The 14,810-nt window shown below is 50.5% G+C and overlaps 1 long non-coding RNA gene and 1 other non-coding gene across 2 annotated transcripts in view; one reads left to right on the top strand and one right to left on the bottom strand.

Moving 5' to 3' along the window:
- The window catches only part of LOC127040994 (uncharacterized), a 213,170-nt gene that overhangs the window by 46,052 nt on the left and 152,308 nt on the right, over nucleotides 1–14,810 (top strand). The gene's annotated exons all lie outside the window — the stretch shown is intronic.
- TRNAI-UAU (transfer RNA isoleucine (anticodon UAU)) lies at nucleotides 6,750–6,843 on the bottom strand. Its single transcript has 2 exons — nucleotides 6,806–6,843; nucleotides 6,750–6,785 (listed from the first exon to the last, which is right to left on the bottom strand). It is a non-coding gene; the product is annotated as a tRNA-Ile (tRNA).

The raw sequence follows: 14,810 nt of genomic DNA, 5'->3' as shown, positions 1-14,810 counted from the left end.
GCTGGAACCTCTTCTTGGCCGCTCAGACCAATGCTCTGGCTTCAGCTAGGGTCCTGGGAAGGAGTTGGGGGTTGGGTGTCACAGAGGCTGGGGCATGAGCCACAGGTGCTTCCAGTCAAGCCCTTGCCATTCCTGACTTGCCAAAGATAATGGGCGGCTGCCCGGGCTGGCGTGTAGAGCAGTTTCCCTCTTCCAAGTGTACACCTGTCCCTGTGCTTGAGGGGGTTGGTAAATAGCACCTTAGGAGCCTGGGTGTTTCTCTGCTTCTCGCCAGCTGGGGAAAAGCCTCTTGGGGTAAAATCTTCTGCCCCACTGCAAAAGTGAGCACTGTGAGTGGGAACAGACAGAGGCCACACCAGGGGGCTGGCCCTGCTTTCCTACCTTCTTCTGCTGTTGGCCACAGAGCATCAGCAGCTGCCTCGCATGCTGGTCTGTGGGTCACTTTCAGTGGGTGTTTGGCATGGCAGGGAGCAGCCTCGCTGGGGGTCTTTGTGGCTATCTGCTGGCCATGCATAGGCATGGTTCTCCCCTCCTCTTGCCCTGCCTTCAGTTGCTCTGTGGCTTATAAACCTTCCCTTTGAGTTGTCAGCACCAGCCGCCTTTGCTCTAGGTGTGCGGAGGAGGGAAGGTGTGAGGGGGTTCAGGCTGGGCTTCACCTCCCTCCTGCCAAGCCCTGACTATTAATCCCAGCCCTGGCACTCCTTTTGTCAAGCGCCATGTGGGTCAGAGGAAAGGTGTGGCAGAAAGCACAAGGGCCAAACTTGTGGGAATTAGGTGAAGCAGCAAGAATCCCAACCAGGTCAAACCACAAGACTACAGGCAGCCATAGCCACCTCTGCACCCCAATCCATTGCAGCCATCTCAACCAAAGACCTGGCTCTAGTTTGTGTGAGTCACCCAGCAGGAGGGAAAAGATTCACTCTTAAACAACTGGAGACAGGAAAATTGAGCACTTTGAGCTCCAGGGCTTCACCACAATCCAACACAAGGTCCCACTGACATATGAACTCAGACTTCAGGATTCAGAGTGCTGAGTGCTGCCTATTACACCATGGGACCAGCATGTGCTGCCTTCTCTGGCCATCGGTGACCCCCATGGGGCTGGCTCGTGTAAGGGACTGTTGGCCCTTTACTAAAATTTAGTGGGGTTTTTGGTTGGCTAGTTCCCAGTCCCAATAAAAGGGAGAAGGGTCAATGGGAAATCAGGCCCCTGAGACTGATGTGCCCTTGGGGCAATGGTCACAAACTGGTAGGGAACACGTGAGAATTTGTTAATGGAGAAAAATTCCCGGTGAAAATTGGCAAAGCTGTGGAGATTCTGAAAAATTCCAGTGAATTTACACATGAAGATACAAACAGAGAGACAAACACACAGAGAGAAAGAGAAAATCACAGACTGCACAGGCCCACACAGACATAAACAAAAACCAAATCCACACAGCACACAGAGGCATATACACAAAAGGGAAAGCCACACAAAATATAGAAAGAACAAATCCACACCAAAAAACACAGCAAAATCCCACAACAAGAAAGCACAAAACCCACATACCAAAAGAATACTAAGCAAAAAAACAATCTGTATGCAAAAATCATACACACACGCACCCAAAACTATGCCAGGCATCCACCAAAATCACACAGGACCCACATGCACATCAATATGACAGACGAAAACCACATCAACATACAGAAAGTCAGGCAGGGTTTGAGTCTCACAGCGAAGAGAGTGAACACACAGCTGGTTTGGGGAGCAAAGACTGAGGGGGAGTCAGGGGCAGTGCTCTGGGCTCTGCCTGACCCCTCCCTGAGGCAGGTGGAGAGCAGAGCCTGGTAGATCTGTGGAATCTGCCCTGCTCTCTGTAAAGCAAGGGGACCTCAGAGTCTTCTAAGCTGCAATTGTATTTTCTGCAGGGCAAACTGATTGGCAGAACCCATTTGCTTAAAGAAAGCTAGTGCTTCAGGTGAGGTTTGAACTCACAACCTCAGCATTGCTGCCCTCAGCTTTGCTACTATAAGTCCTGTACACTAACCCATTGCCCCTCTGAAAGGCTTGCATCCTTGATTCATGGATGGATTAGGAGTTGAGGGGGGTTGCATTAACTAAAATCCATATTAATGGCTGCTGAATGGCAGCAGCAAAGGTGGGGAGCCTCCTTCTGTGTGATAGAGCTGGTTCCCACCTTCTGTTGCTGAGGGGAAAGTTGGTGCTTTGAACCCACCCAGTGCTGGAACGTCCCATGGGTGAGATTAACAGAACTCAAGAGGAGAAAAGGAAAGGGAGGGGAAATCTTTTCTAGTCCTGCCTAGCTCCATTGGTCTCCTGCAGCCCTTTCGGCTCTCTGCTCCCCTGTTGGGGAGATGCAGAGACAAGCCCCCATCTGGGTGAGTCACCGAGAGGCTGTGTCCCATGGAGTGTGTGTGGGAGAGGGGGAGGGTTGGATTGGGCTCAAGGGGAGAAGGTTGTGTGTGACAGTGTGTGGGGGAGGGGGAGGGTGTGTTCCTTAGGATATAAATGATGGAAAACACAAGAGCAGTGACAGCGAAGCCCCATGTCTCAGTGTTATGACCCTGTGTGGTGCGGCCGTTCACCTTCCCCTCCTATGGTCTCATCTTTCATTGAATCCAGCATTTTTTCACCTGTCATCACCACAGAGGTGTCCCACATGCCTCAGATACAGAGTGTCCGTCTTAGAGACGCCGAGGTCTGGAACTGATTTCAGCTGCTGGACAGCTCTGCTAGGTCTTCATTCATTTGCATAGGAAAATGCTGAGTGTTTAAATTCATTTCAAGTCCCGCCCCCCACATTCAGCGAACTCCTGAACATACTGGAGATGGGTCTGGAAATCCATTTTCATTCGAAAAAGTTTTTCAAGGGAATCACTTGGATTGGAACTAGGAACCTATTATCCTGCAGGGAAACATTCACCCACTGATCTATACTCGCAACAAAGAGTGTCATGTATAGCTCAGAGCAGGAACAGTTTTTAACCTAGGGGTTACTAAACTTTCTCTCTATACAAACACCACAGCTTACAAACTCCCCACCCCCGCTCTGTGTCACCAGAGCACAACAACAACTCTCCTTGGAGCACACACAGCTCCCCAGCTCCCTGCCCATCAGTCTCTCCAGCATTGCTCCAATCCCTTAAAGCAGGGTCTCAACCTCAATTTACCTTAGGGCCAGTGCCAGTCCTCCAATCCTCCCAGTGGGCCAATAATGTCACTCATACCAATCAGAACCCGCCCCCCAAAACTCTGCCTCTCATCTGCCTAAGGCTCTGGGAGGGAGTTTGGGTCGGGGGAGGAGGTCTAGGATTCAGACCCTGGGTTGGGGCTGGAGATTGGGGTGCAGGAGGGGTGCAGGCTCTGGGGGGAGTTTGGGTGCAGAAGGGGTGAGATGCTGGTCTCTGGGAGGGAGTTTGGGTGGGGGAGGGGTTCTAGGGTGTAGGCTCTGGGATTGAGTTTGGGTGCTGGGTGCAGGCTCTGGGCTGGGACAGGGGTAGGGGGAATAGGAGGAGGGATGGGGGTGCAGGCTCTGGGAGGGAGATTGGAGCGAGTGGGAGGGGGTGTGTGGAGGGGGGGGCAGGCTCTGGGAGGGAGTCAGTGGCACAGCGCTTACCTGGGGGTCCAAGGTACGGCAGGCTGGGGGGCCTCCGCATGCTGCTGCCCCCAAGAATCACCCCCACAGCGTCCCATTGGCTGCAGGGGCTTGGAGTGGGGGCAGAGCGTAGAGGCACAGCTCTGCCCTGCCTTGCCATGGGGAGGGGCCAGCAGCCACTGGAGCGAACAGGCAGATACTGCACTGCCAGGGCCCCTGGAGGGGAGCGCCTGGGGGCAGCAGTTGGGGCCAAGAGAGTGAACTGGTCCCAAAACTGCCGAAGCCCCATGGGCAAGACCTGAGAATCAGGACTGCCAGCCAGACAAACACCTTTAAGAGGAGGCGTCCCTCTCCCTGTCAAAAAATGATCTTCCTCCTTCTGTTCAGTGACAGCCTGAATTGTTCCTTATCCCGGCAGAGCCAGAGGACTGAATGCAGCAACATCAAAACCTTGTGTAGCTTGCAGGGATGGACATAAACACTCCCTGGTATCTGAAGAGATGTTCAGCTTTGCCCTTGGTCAACTTCAAGGCTAAAGGGAAAGGAAGTGGCGCCAGATATAAAAAGTGAAACATGACACATCATAGTTATGCCCATGGTGGCTGCAAAATCTTTTTATGTACTTCTTCTTATCATCAGTGTACTGTTTTCTCTGTGTTCTAGGCCTTCACAAGAAATTTGTACCTTGATAAAAAATCAACTGCTCTTGGTGAAGGCAATGGACTTAACACCCTCTGGGGTGTCCCTACATAGGTACAAGTACTAACAACAGTAGCTGCCTTTTAGCCATGGTTTTTAATCAGGGCAAATAATTGAAACAAACCCCGTTAAATCATTTCTCAGCCCAAATCCTGCACCCACATTCCCTAGAGCATTGGGCCACCATGTGGACATTTCATTTCCCACCTCAATTTCACACAGAGACACAATTTCCTTTGCACAAATCCATGAACAGCAAAACCTCCCTATGTCTCTGGTCTGAGCCAGGGTATTCGATTCCAGTGAACCCTTCTCTCCTGCGATGGCAATGGGCAGACAGAGGGGACATGGCACCTGCATCCCTGCCAGGGAGATATTGGCTCGGCTCTTTCTTTCTGCTGCTGTTGTTCATCCATGAAACATCGAGGGTGGAATGCAAGGCTGAGTTCATCCACCAGCCCCTGGAAATATTTCAGTGCCCCAGAGAAATCCTGCCCCCTGCTATTGGAATGATGTGCTGGAGATTTGACTAGGAAAGAGACTGTCTGAATTGTCAGAGTGAGGAATGAAGAACATTCTACAGCAATGTCGTTCACACAAACACACTCTCATCCTGCTCCAGCCGGAAGGGAAATGGGCAGGAATTCTCGCTGTTCAGCCAAGGACACACTTACACTGATGCACAGCCATGAATGTGCTGGGAAAGCTGGTCTGAGCAAACAATGGGAATGACAATTCAGTGAGAACAGAATCATCATGTAGTGAAACAAATGTATGTTAAGTAGTTGTGGCCAAGTGGTTATGGTGGTAGACCACAAATCCATTGTGGTTTCCTGGCACAGGTTCAAATCCTGGCAACTGCAGTGTTGTTGTTATTATTGCACCCTTAGTGCCTGAGCATCCACAGTGTGAACTAGTGCCAGATCTAGTTTCACTCTATCTACACTTAAAACACTGCTATAGCTCTCTGGAGCAGACAGTGACTGGAGGAGTTTTCCCATCCCTGTAATAGCTACGTTGACAGAACAGTTCTTTCTTTTCTTTAGCACTATCTAACCAGGGCTTAGGTCACCTTAACTCTATGGGTTGCAGGGGAGATCACACCCTGAGAGACGTCGCTCTGCCAGTTAAGTGCCCAGTGTACACCAGCCCTTAGATTCCTCTTGGTATTTCAAGGCAGGCACTGACCTGTGAGAGGAAAACATCAGATTACAAACACAGAGACTGAATTCCCCACATTTAATCTTGCTGCACTTTCCAGAAAGTCACAAAATTCAATTCATTCTTGCTAGGACAGAGAAAAAATAAGTGACACTAAGTTTTTGGCTTGGTTACATAAAATTAAGTGTTTAATTAATATAGTAAAACTCTGTTCTGATTCCTCTAACACCACAGCGTGAAATAGGAACAGAGACAAATCTTGTCAGTGACGACTAATTTTGCAAATGATCTTCCCATTATTAATTGCCATGCTGCCCCCATTGGAGGTCTGGGCATCTCCAGTGTCATAGCTCTGCATTCACCTTCCCCTTAGAATTGTTCTCAGACATTCGCCTTCCTCTGCAGCGTGGGGCACGGGGTCACTTGCTGGAGGATGAATCTATGAATCTTTCCCAAATTTGGAAAATTTTGCAGTTCAGAATGTGAATAGTGACCCCGTCTCCTTCCTGCACCTGCTCTACATTGCTCCCCAGCAGCTTCTCCCCCTGCAGAGTAACCCCAGCACGGCAGTGCAGCCGCCCAGGGTTCAGCAAGGGCCACTGGCAAGGACAGTGGGTGCAGCTAACAGCCCAGTGTGCCTGGCTGTGAGGCAGTTTAAAAAAGCAACACTCCCCCAGAAGTACAGAGACTGAATTCCCCAACTTTAACATCATGACCCCCTGTAGAAAGCCACACGTGCCAGTTGTATTTTCACAGGGAGATGCAAAAATCAAGTGACACCCATTTTTAAGTTGAGTAAATACAGTTGAGGAGATAGTTATTAACCTCACCAAAAAAAAAGGCTCATTTCCCAAACAATCCTCAAAATGTTACCAATTCCCACCATTCCTCCATAGCAGCTCTGTGCAGTGTAACTGTTCTGCAGGCAGCTTCCCATTAAATGCTGTTGTGGGATATTCCCTGGCCTGGAAATGTATGAACGACAGAATTTGAAGCTCAAACCTGGCTCCCTGCACCAGGCAGGATTTGAGTGTTTTGTCCCTGTCACTTAGTGTTTGTCAATAGTACAGATGCCATGGGCAGGACTCCAGGCTCTGCTGGAGGGATCCTGGCACAGGGGCTGGTGGGGGAGAAAGGATTGTAGATTCTGACCTGCACTCTGGAGAGGAGCTAATAAGTGAAGGGGGCATTTTTAACTTCTTCCCTGCCTCAGTGTCCCCTGGGCTGGAATTGTACATTCCACAGGGCCAAATGAGGGGGCAATGCCATTTGGTTAATGAAAACCAGTGCTCCAGGTGAGGTTTGAACTCACAACCTCAGCATAGCTCCTCTCAGCACTGCCCTATAAGTACTGTGCACTAACCAATTGTGCCACTGGAGCACCTGTTAATTGCCATTCTCCCTAGGTTGATAATGGTGAGGAGTGACCCCAAAACATTCTCAGTGGAGTTGAGAGCAGGTAGCGACAAGCGTTGTACTTGGTGGGGTGGATTCTTCTTAAGGCTTCCAGGCACCATTTGACCCTTTTGTTCATCCCTGTGTAATAACAGAGCTGATTAAGACTCACTGTAGAGTCTTGCTGCAGACCAACAGATCTGAAATCACTGATCACCAGCTCTAAGCATTAGTCCTGTTTTGGGACAGTGTCTCTCATGCAAGAAACTGCTGAGTCTGCGCTAGCAGTGAGGCTCCCTCACTAACAGCTGAAATCAGGGAGAGCTGTGTGAAGTGCAGGGCCCCACAGGTGCTTGAACAGGGGGGAACAACACCCCAGGACTTTTAAAAATGGGAAGGCTCTGCCATGCCACTTTGTAATGACCGTAAGGGGGAGTGAGGCGGAAGCGGGCGGATAGCAGTAAGCGGGAGGTAGGGTTTTGGGGGGAAGAGGCAGCATGGGAGCAGGGCCTTGGGGAGAAGGGCTCGGTGCAGGGGCGTGGCCTCGAGTGGACGGGATGGGGCTATTGTTCGGGCTCTGGTGGTCACTACTTTTAGGGAGTCTGTTCCACTCCTGGTGGGACCACAAGGTGTCCCAGAGCAGAGAGGGGCCAGCAGAACGGTGACAGAGGGGAAGGGCAAGTGACCGACAATGTGGCCAGACAGCGGATGGTGGAGGAAGAAAGGGGCTTTCCCCCCGGGACGTGAGAGGTGAACTGTGGGTTTTCACTGACCCAGGACAGCAGCTGTGGGTGAGGTGCAGTGAAGGGAGGGGCACATCCACAGAGCTTTTGGTGTCTGGATTTAAGAGCCCGAGGCAAAGGCCACTGCCCAGCGCACTGTGGGTGGGTGTTTTGCTCATAGTGTTGTGTTATGAATCCTGATTGTGGTGTTATTACAAGGTGAGTTTCCTCCTTTTTCTTAAAGTTTCTTTTCTACACTCAGTGGTTGTGAGTGGGGAAAATATCGTCTCTTAGAGGCACCCAGTGGCCAGGGCTAGTTTAGCCAGGTTACTGGGTGGGGGCTTAGGCAGATTGTGTGTTGTATTGTTCAAGAGGAGCCCCAAGAACCCAGACAGGGAATTGTAATTTCAACCTTCAGAGTAAGAGCTAGAGGTGCTGCCAGCTGAGCTAGCCAGGCTGCCTAAACATATTAACCCCTTTCACCGCAAGAGCAAACACTGGGTACTTCTGTGCTTCTCAGCAGCTGGGAAAGAGCCTCATGGGGGAAATATCTCCTGCCCCACTGCCAAAAGGAGCCCCTTGAGTGGGAATGGTCAGAGGCCCCACCTGCTTTCCAACCACCTTGTGATGCTGGCTGCAGAACGAATGCTGGTCTGTGGGTGGCCTTCAGTGGGCGTTTGGCTTGGCATGGAGCAGGCTGGCTGGGTGTCTTTGTGGCTGTCTGTTGGCCACGCATAGGCATGGTATCTCCTCCTCTTGCCCTGCCCTCGGTTGCTCTGTGGCTTATAAACCTTCCCTTGGAGCTGTCAGCACCAGCCGCCTCTGCTCTAGGTGCCCAGAGCAGGAAAGATGTTGGGCTCCAGCCTGGGACTCTTCCTCCTTCCTGCCTAGCCCTGACTATGAAGCCTGGCCCTGGCACTCCTTCCTTTGAATGTCATGTGGGGAAGAGGAAGAGTGTGGCAGCTGCAGGGACCAAAGTTGTGAACATCAGGTGAAGCAGTGAGAAACAACCATATGGTCAACCCACAGGGCTCTCCAGCCAGAGTGTTAAGTTCAAGGACCCCAACCTATAGCAGCCAGCCCACTGAACCGGCCGGACCAAAGACCTGTCTCCAGTGGGCATCAGTCACCCAGCAGGAGGGAAAAAACTCACTCTATTTCACCCTGAGGGAGGGGAGCCAAGCACATTGAGTTCCATGGCTTTGCAGGAAACCAGTATTGCTCCACGAGGTCCCACTGAAATTTAAACCCAGGATCCAAAGTCCTGAGTGCTGCCCATTACACCATGGGACCTGCTGCCATTTCATTTTCTAGACCCCTGTGACTCTCAGCTGGCTGGTTTTCACCCTGCACTTACTGCTTCCCACTAGCAGCTTCCTCTTGCGGGACTCTCTCTCCTCCTCCATCGACTGTGGTCCTGCACTATCTGATCCACAGGTCCTGCCCTGAGTCCCCGCATCCCCCTGCTTTGTCTCCATTCCCTGCAGGCTGCAAAAATGTTAGGGGAGCTGCCCCTCCCTTCACTCAGTGCTCCCGCTCATATCGGCCAGCTGCAGCCTCATCTCCTGGAACTCAGCCAGCTGTCGTTTGATCTGGTCATACAGTCACACGCTGACTGGCTCCTCAGCATGGATGCTTTTGTGGAAACCCCACAGGTGATGCTGCAGGACTTGGTACCGTTGGTTTCTTTAATGTTGTGGTGTTTCCCCAGCCGCTGGAACAAAGCCGCCAACAAAGCAGGGGGGGCGGTGGCAGGCTCCGGGATGGAGTTTGGGTGTGGATGGGGTGCAGAATCTGGGCTGGGGGAGGGAGTTGGGGTGCAAGGGGGACAGTGGCAGGCTCTGGGAGGGATTTTGGGTGCATGAGGTGCAGGTTCTGGGCTGGAGCAGGGGGTTGGGATGTGGCACCTATCTCAGGCAGCTCCTGAAAGTGACCCACACCCCCATCTGGCACAACTCCTACATGGAGGAGGCTGGGAGAGTCCCCTGGCACCGCTGCCCGCAAGTACCACCCCTGCCGCTCCCATTGCCGCAGTTCCAATGGCAGAGTTGGGAACTGGGGTGGGGGCAGCGTGCAAGAGACACACCCCACAGGGGCCACAGGGACGTGCCAGATGCTTCTGGGAGTGGTGCGCCGTGTGAAGCGAGGATGGGCAAGAATTTGCTTTAGCCCCACTGTGCTGCCGGTAGTGGTGGCAGGAACCCCCGAGCCCTTTCAAATCACCCGGGGCCAGCTGCTCAGGCTTTCTGATGGGGAAGCAAAGGGAAGCCACAAGAGTGGTCATGCACCCCTCGTGAGCAGTTCTGGGGAGTCTTTTGGGAGCTCCGGGAGTAGGCAGCAGAGAGGTGCAGCCTCACCACAGAGTCTGTTTCCCTGGAAGGGAGAGGGGGCAGCAGGGTGATATCCCACCTCTGGGCATCCAGGAGCCTGTGCTCCCCACTGCCATGCTGGAGCCTCCACATTTATTTATTGGCAAATAAAATTTGCAGAATTTTAAACTATTGTGCACAGAATTTTCATTGTGCAGAACCTCCTGAGGAGTGAAACCGACACAGGGAACCTCATTGAATTGTCACTGCTTGGTTAACCACTCAGCCACCACACCAATGCACAGAGAGAGTGCCAAGCCCTACTGCTATGTGGGGGTGGGGGCTGGGGTCAGGTCATACACATTCAGACTGTACGCTCCCCCAGCTACAAGCCACTGCTGATTTCCCATTTAGGACATTAGCCCTTACTGACAAGGTTTGTCTGTGGTCTCTTTTTATCTCATGCTGCTAGTTAGAAGGATATTATTTTTTATTTTTTTTTTCAAAAATACACAACTCCCTAAATCTGCTTTTAGCAATCAGAATAATTTAGTGTCACCTTATTTTTGCCTGCCCCAGTACAAAAGAAGAGGCTTTTGTGGGTTTCCTGGCTCAGAGGATGAAAACAAACATGTGTCGGTCCCAGGGGAGGCTCTAGGCACCAGCAAAGCAAGCAGGTACTTGGGGCAGCCCATTTGCAGGGGCAGCAGCTAAGGGGGATCCAGCCTGGGAGCGGTGACCTAGAATCCTACTTTCGTCATCTCCGACTCAAAGAATACTTCCAACACACCTCTGAACAACATCCTAACCCACAGAATCCTTCCTACCAACGTTATAATAAAAAGGATTCTGCATGGACTTCTTCTGAGGGTCGAAACAACAGACTGGACTTCTACATAGATTGCTTCTGTCAACGTGCACAGGCTGAAATTGTGGAAAAGTAGCATCACTTGCTCCATAACCTAAGCCGTACTGCACACAATGCCATCAACAGCCTCAAGAACAACTCTGACATCATAATCAAAAAGGCTGACAAAGGAGGTGCTGTCGTCACCATGAATAGGTCGGAATATGAACAAGAGGCTGCTAGGCAGCTCTCTAACTCCACATTCTACAGGCCATTACCCTCTGATCCCACTGATGATTACCAAAAGAAACTACACCATCTGCTCAAAAAACTCCCTGAAAAAGCACAGGAACAGATCTGTACAGACACATGGCTAGAACCCTGACCACGTGTATTCTATTTGCTACCCAAGATCCATAAACCTGGAAATCCTGGATGCCCCATCATCTCAAGCATTGGCACCTTAACAGCAGGATTGTCTGGCTATGTGGACTCTCTCCTCAGGCCCTATGCTACCAGCACTCCTAGCTATCTTCAAGACACCACTGACTTCCTGAGGAAACTACAATCCATCGGTGATCTTCCAGAAAACACCATCCTGGCCACTATGGAGGTAGAAGCCCTCTACACCAACATTCCACACAAAGACAAGCTGTCAGGAACAGTATCCCCGATAATATCATGGCTAACCTGGTGGCTGAACTTTGTGACTTTGTCCTCACCCACAACCATTTCACATTTGGGGACAATATATACCTTCAAGTCAGCAGCACTGTTATGGGTACCCGCATGGCCCCACAGTATGCCAACACCTTTATGACTGACTTAGAACAACGCCTCCTTAGCTCTCGTTCCCCAACGCCCCTACTCTACTTGTGCTACATTGATGACATCTTCATCATCTGGACTCATGGAAAAGAACCCCTCGAGGAATTCCACCGTGATTTTAACAATTTCCATCCCACCATCAACCTCAGCCTAGACCAATCCACACAAGCGGTCCATTTCCCTAGACACTACTGTGCTAATAAGCGATGGTCACATAAACACCACCCTATACTGGAAACCCACTGACCTCTATACTTACCTACATGCCTCCAGCTTCCATCCAGGACGCACCACATGATCCATTGACTACAGCCAAGCTCTAAGATACAACCGTATTTGCTCCAATCCCTCAGACGGAGAGAAACACCTACAAGATCTCTATCAAGCATTCTTAACACTACAATACCCACCTGCTGAAGTGAAAAAACAGATTGAAAGAGCCAGAAGAGTACCCAGAAGCCACCTACTACAGGACAGGCCCAACAAAGAAAATAACAGAACGCCACTAGCCATCATCTACAGCTCCCAACTAAAACCTCTCCAGCGCATCATCAAAGATCTACAACCTATCCTGAAAGATGATCCCTCACTCTCACAGATCTTGGGAGACAGGCCAGTCCTCGCTTATAGACAGCCTCCCAACCCGAAGCAAATACTCACCAGCAACCGCACACCATACAACATAAACACTAACCCAGGAACCTAACCTTGCAACAAAGCCCAATGCCAGCTCTGTTCACATATCTATTCAAGTGACACCATCATAGGATCTAATCACATCAGCCACGCCATCAGGGGCTTGTTCACCTGCACATCTACCAACGTGATATATGCCATCATGTGCCAGCAATGCCCCTCTGTCATGTACATTGGCCAAACTGGACAGTCTCTACACAAAAGAATAAATGGACACAAATCTGACCTCAGGAATGATAACATTCAAAAACCAGTGGGACAACACTTCAACCTCTCTAACCACTCACTGACAGACTTGAAAGTGGCAATTTTGCAACAAAAAAACTTCAAAAAAACTCCAAAGAGAGACTGCTGAACTTGAATTAATATGCAAATTAGATACAATTAACTCAGGCTTAAACAGAGACTGGGAACGGTTGGGTCATTACACTAATTGAATCTATTTCCCTATGTTAAGTTCTCCTCACACCTTCTCTGGGTCATCTTAATTATCACTTCAAAAGGTTTTTGTTTTTCTCCTGCTGATGATAGCTCATCTCAATTGATAAGACTCTTCCTGTTGGTATGCATACTTCCACCTTTTCATGTTCTCTGTATGTATAAATATCTCCTGTCTGTGTGTTCCATTCTGTGCATCCGAAGAAGTGAGCTGTAGCTCAGGAAAGCTCATGCTGAAATAAATTTGTTAGGCTCTAAGGTGCCACAAGTACTGCTGTTCTTTGCAGATACAGACTAACACAGCTGCTACTCTGAAGCCTGGGAGCTGAGAACCAACAGGAGGCCTTGGGAGCTGTAGTTCCTTGGTTAGCTCCCTGCCTATAGAGCCAGCCCTGGAGCAGGGAAAGAACTACATTTCCCAGCATTCCCTTGACTACTATCAACGGGGAAGGGAGGGGGAGGGAGTATAGTAGCTGAAACCTCATGGTGCAGCTTGCTGTGAATGGAGAGCTCACTGCTAGAGCGGGGTGGCACTGTGAATGGGGAACAAATGTGCCCAAGGAGTAGAAGGCTTTGGCCCATATACCCCCTTCAGAAGACATCCCCAGACTGGCTTAGGGATACTGATGTGACCTCACCTTGCAGCCCCCAAAGAAGGAATTGGGGGGACTAAATGGACAGTGCCCCTCTCTATCTGAAGCCTAGCAAGGGACGTATGTGGGTCCCACTAGAATTTAAAATGCAAAGTAAGGGAGGGGAGGCTCTACTGGACCTGGGCAGCTTTAGATACAGTATGAGGCACGTAGGAGAAATTCCACTTCTGAGCCATGGAAGCAGAAATTGACTTTTCCTTTCCAGATTGAGCTAATATTCAGAAAGGGAATCTAGCACCTGCCTTCCAGATCTGAACACCTCAAAATTCAGGAGTGCTCAAGCTCAGTTTGGGCAGCTGGTACTTCATTTCTCCCAAATCAAATATACTGATCCACTGTAATTTCCTGTAGAAAAAGTAGGATAAAATTGAGCAAGAAATGCTTCCCAGAGGTTTTTAGGACTGGAATTGCTATTTTCAACAGCCATTGCCTGTTTGTTTATTTAAAAGGAAGACCGTGATATTGCATTGGCAAATTCCCCATAGAAACAAAGAGTGGAACAAAAAAATAATAATAAAGGCACCTTAACTTTTCCTCATTTATGGAGGACAGTCTTATAATATGCATCCAGATATCCACGAATCACACAAGCTGAAAATTGTTCCACTTTACTGCAGCTCTGTAACCATGTGGGAACCAATCCTGTCTGTGTTCTGTGCACATCCAAAATTCCTGCTGAATGACCCGCCCTGGGAGCAAGTTACCAGTGACTCAGGGCTGAGGCGTAAGGAGGGTGCAGATGCGGGGAGCAGAGCCCAGGGCTGGGGCGGCAGGAGGTGCAGGTGGAGGGAGCAGAGCCCGAGGCTGGGGCGGCAGGGTGTGTGTGGGTGGGGGAGCACTGGTGGGGGTGAAGGGGAGAGCCCAGAGCTGGGGCAGCATGGGGTGTGTGTGTGCGAGAGCCCAGGGCTGGCTTGGCAGGGGGTACGGGTGTAGGGAGGAGAGCCCAGGGCTGGGACGGCAGGGGGGTGAGGATCAGGTGGTAAAGCCCAGGCCTGGGGTGGCAGGGGGGTGGGAGTGGGGATGGGGGTAGGGGGAGGTCCAGAGCTGGGGAGGCAGAGGGTGCAGGGGCAGGGAGAACCCAGGGCTTGGGTAGCCGGGGGGGCAGACAAAATTATTTTTGCTTATGGCAGCAAAAAACCAAGAGCCGGCCCTGTCTCCACATACTGTAAGGTATGTAGGAGCGGATCATTATTATCCCTACTTGAAAGAGGGAGAAGCTAAGGCTGAGAAAGGAGAATTGACTTGTCTCAGATCACACAGCCAGCCAGTGGCAGAGTTGGGAATAGGACCCAAGAGCCCTGATTTTCAGACTAACCATCAGATCTTGAATTTTAAACATTGACTAACTTGAGTAAAGTGTTCTCAAATGAGCTGCAGACCAACACTGCACAGTAATTATTCAGCAAGTATTTTGAGGAGAACTGCAATGTTACAGAGAGATCATGAACTGCTCAGAGACC

Source organism: Gopherus flavomarginatus (genome assembly GCF_025201925.1).
Source record: "Gopherus flavomarginatus isolate rGopFla2 chromosome 13 unlocalized genomic scaffold, rGopFla2.mat.asm SUPER_13_unloc_1, whole genome shotgun sequence".
Taxonomy (NCBI): Eukaryota; Metazoa; Chordata; order Testudines; family Testudinidae; genus Gopherus; species Gopherus flavomarginatus.
This window is presented reverse-complemented; position numbering and strand designations above follow the sequence as displayed.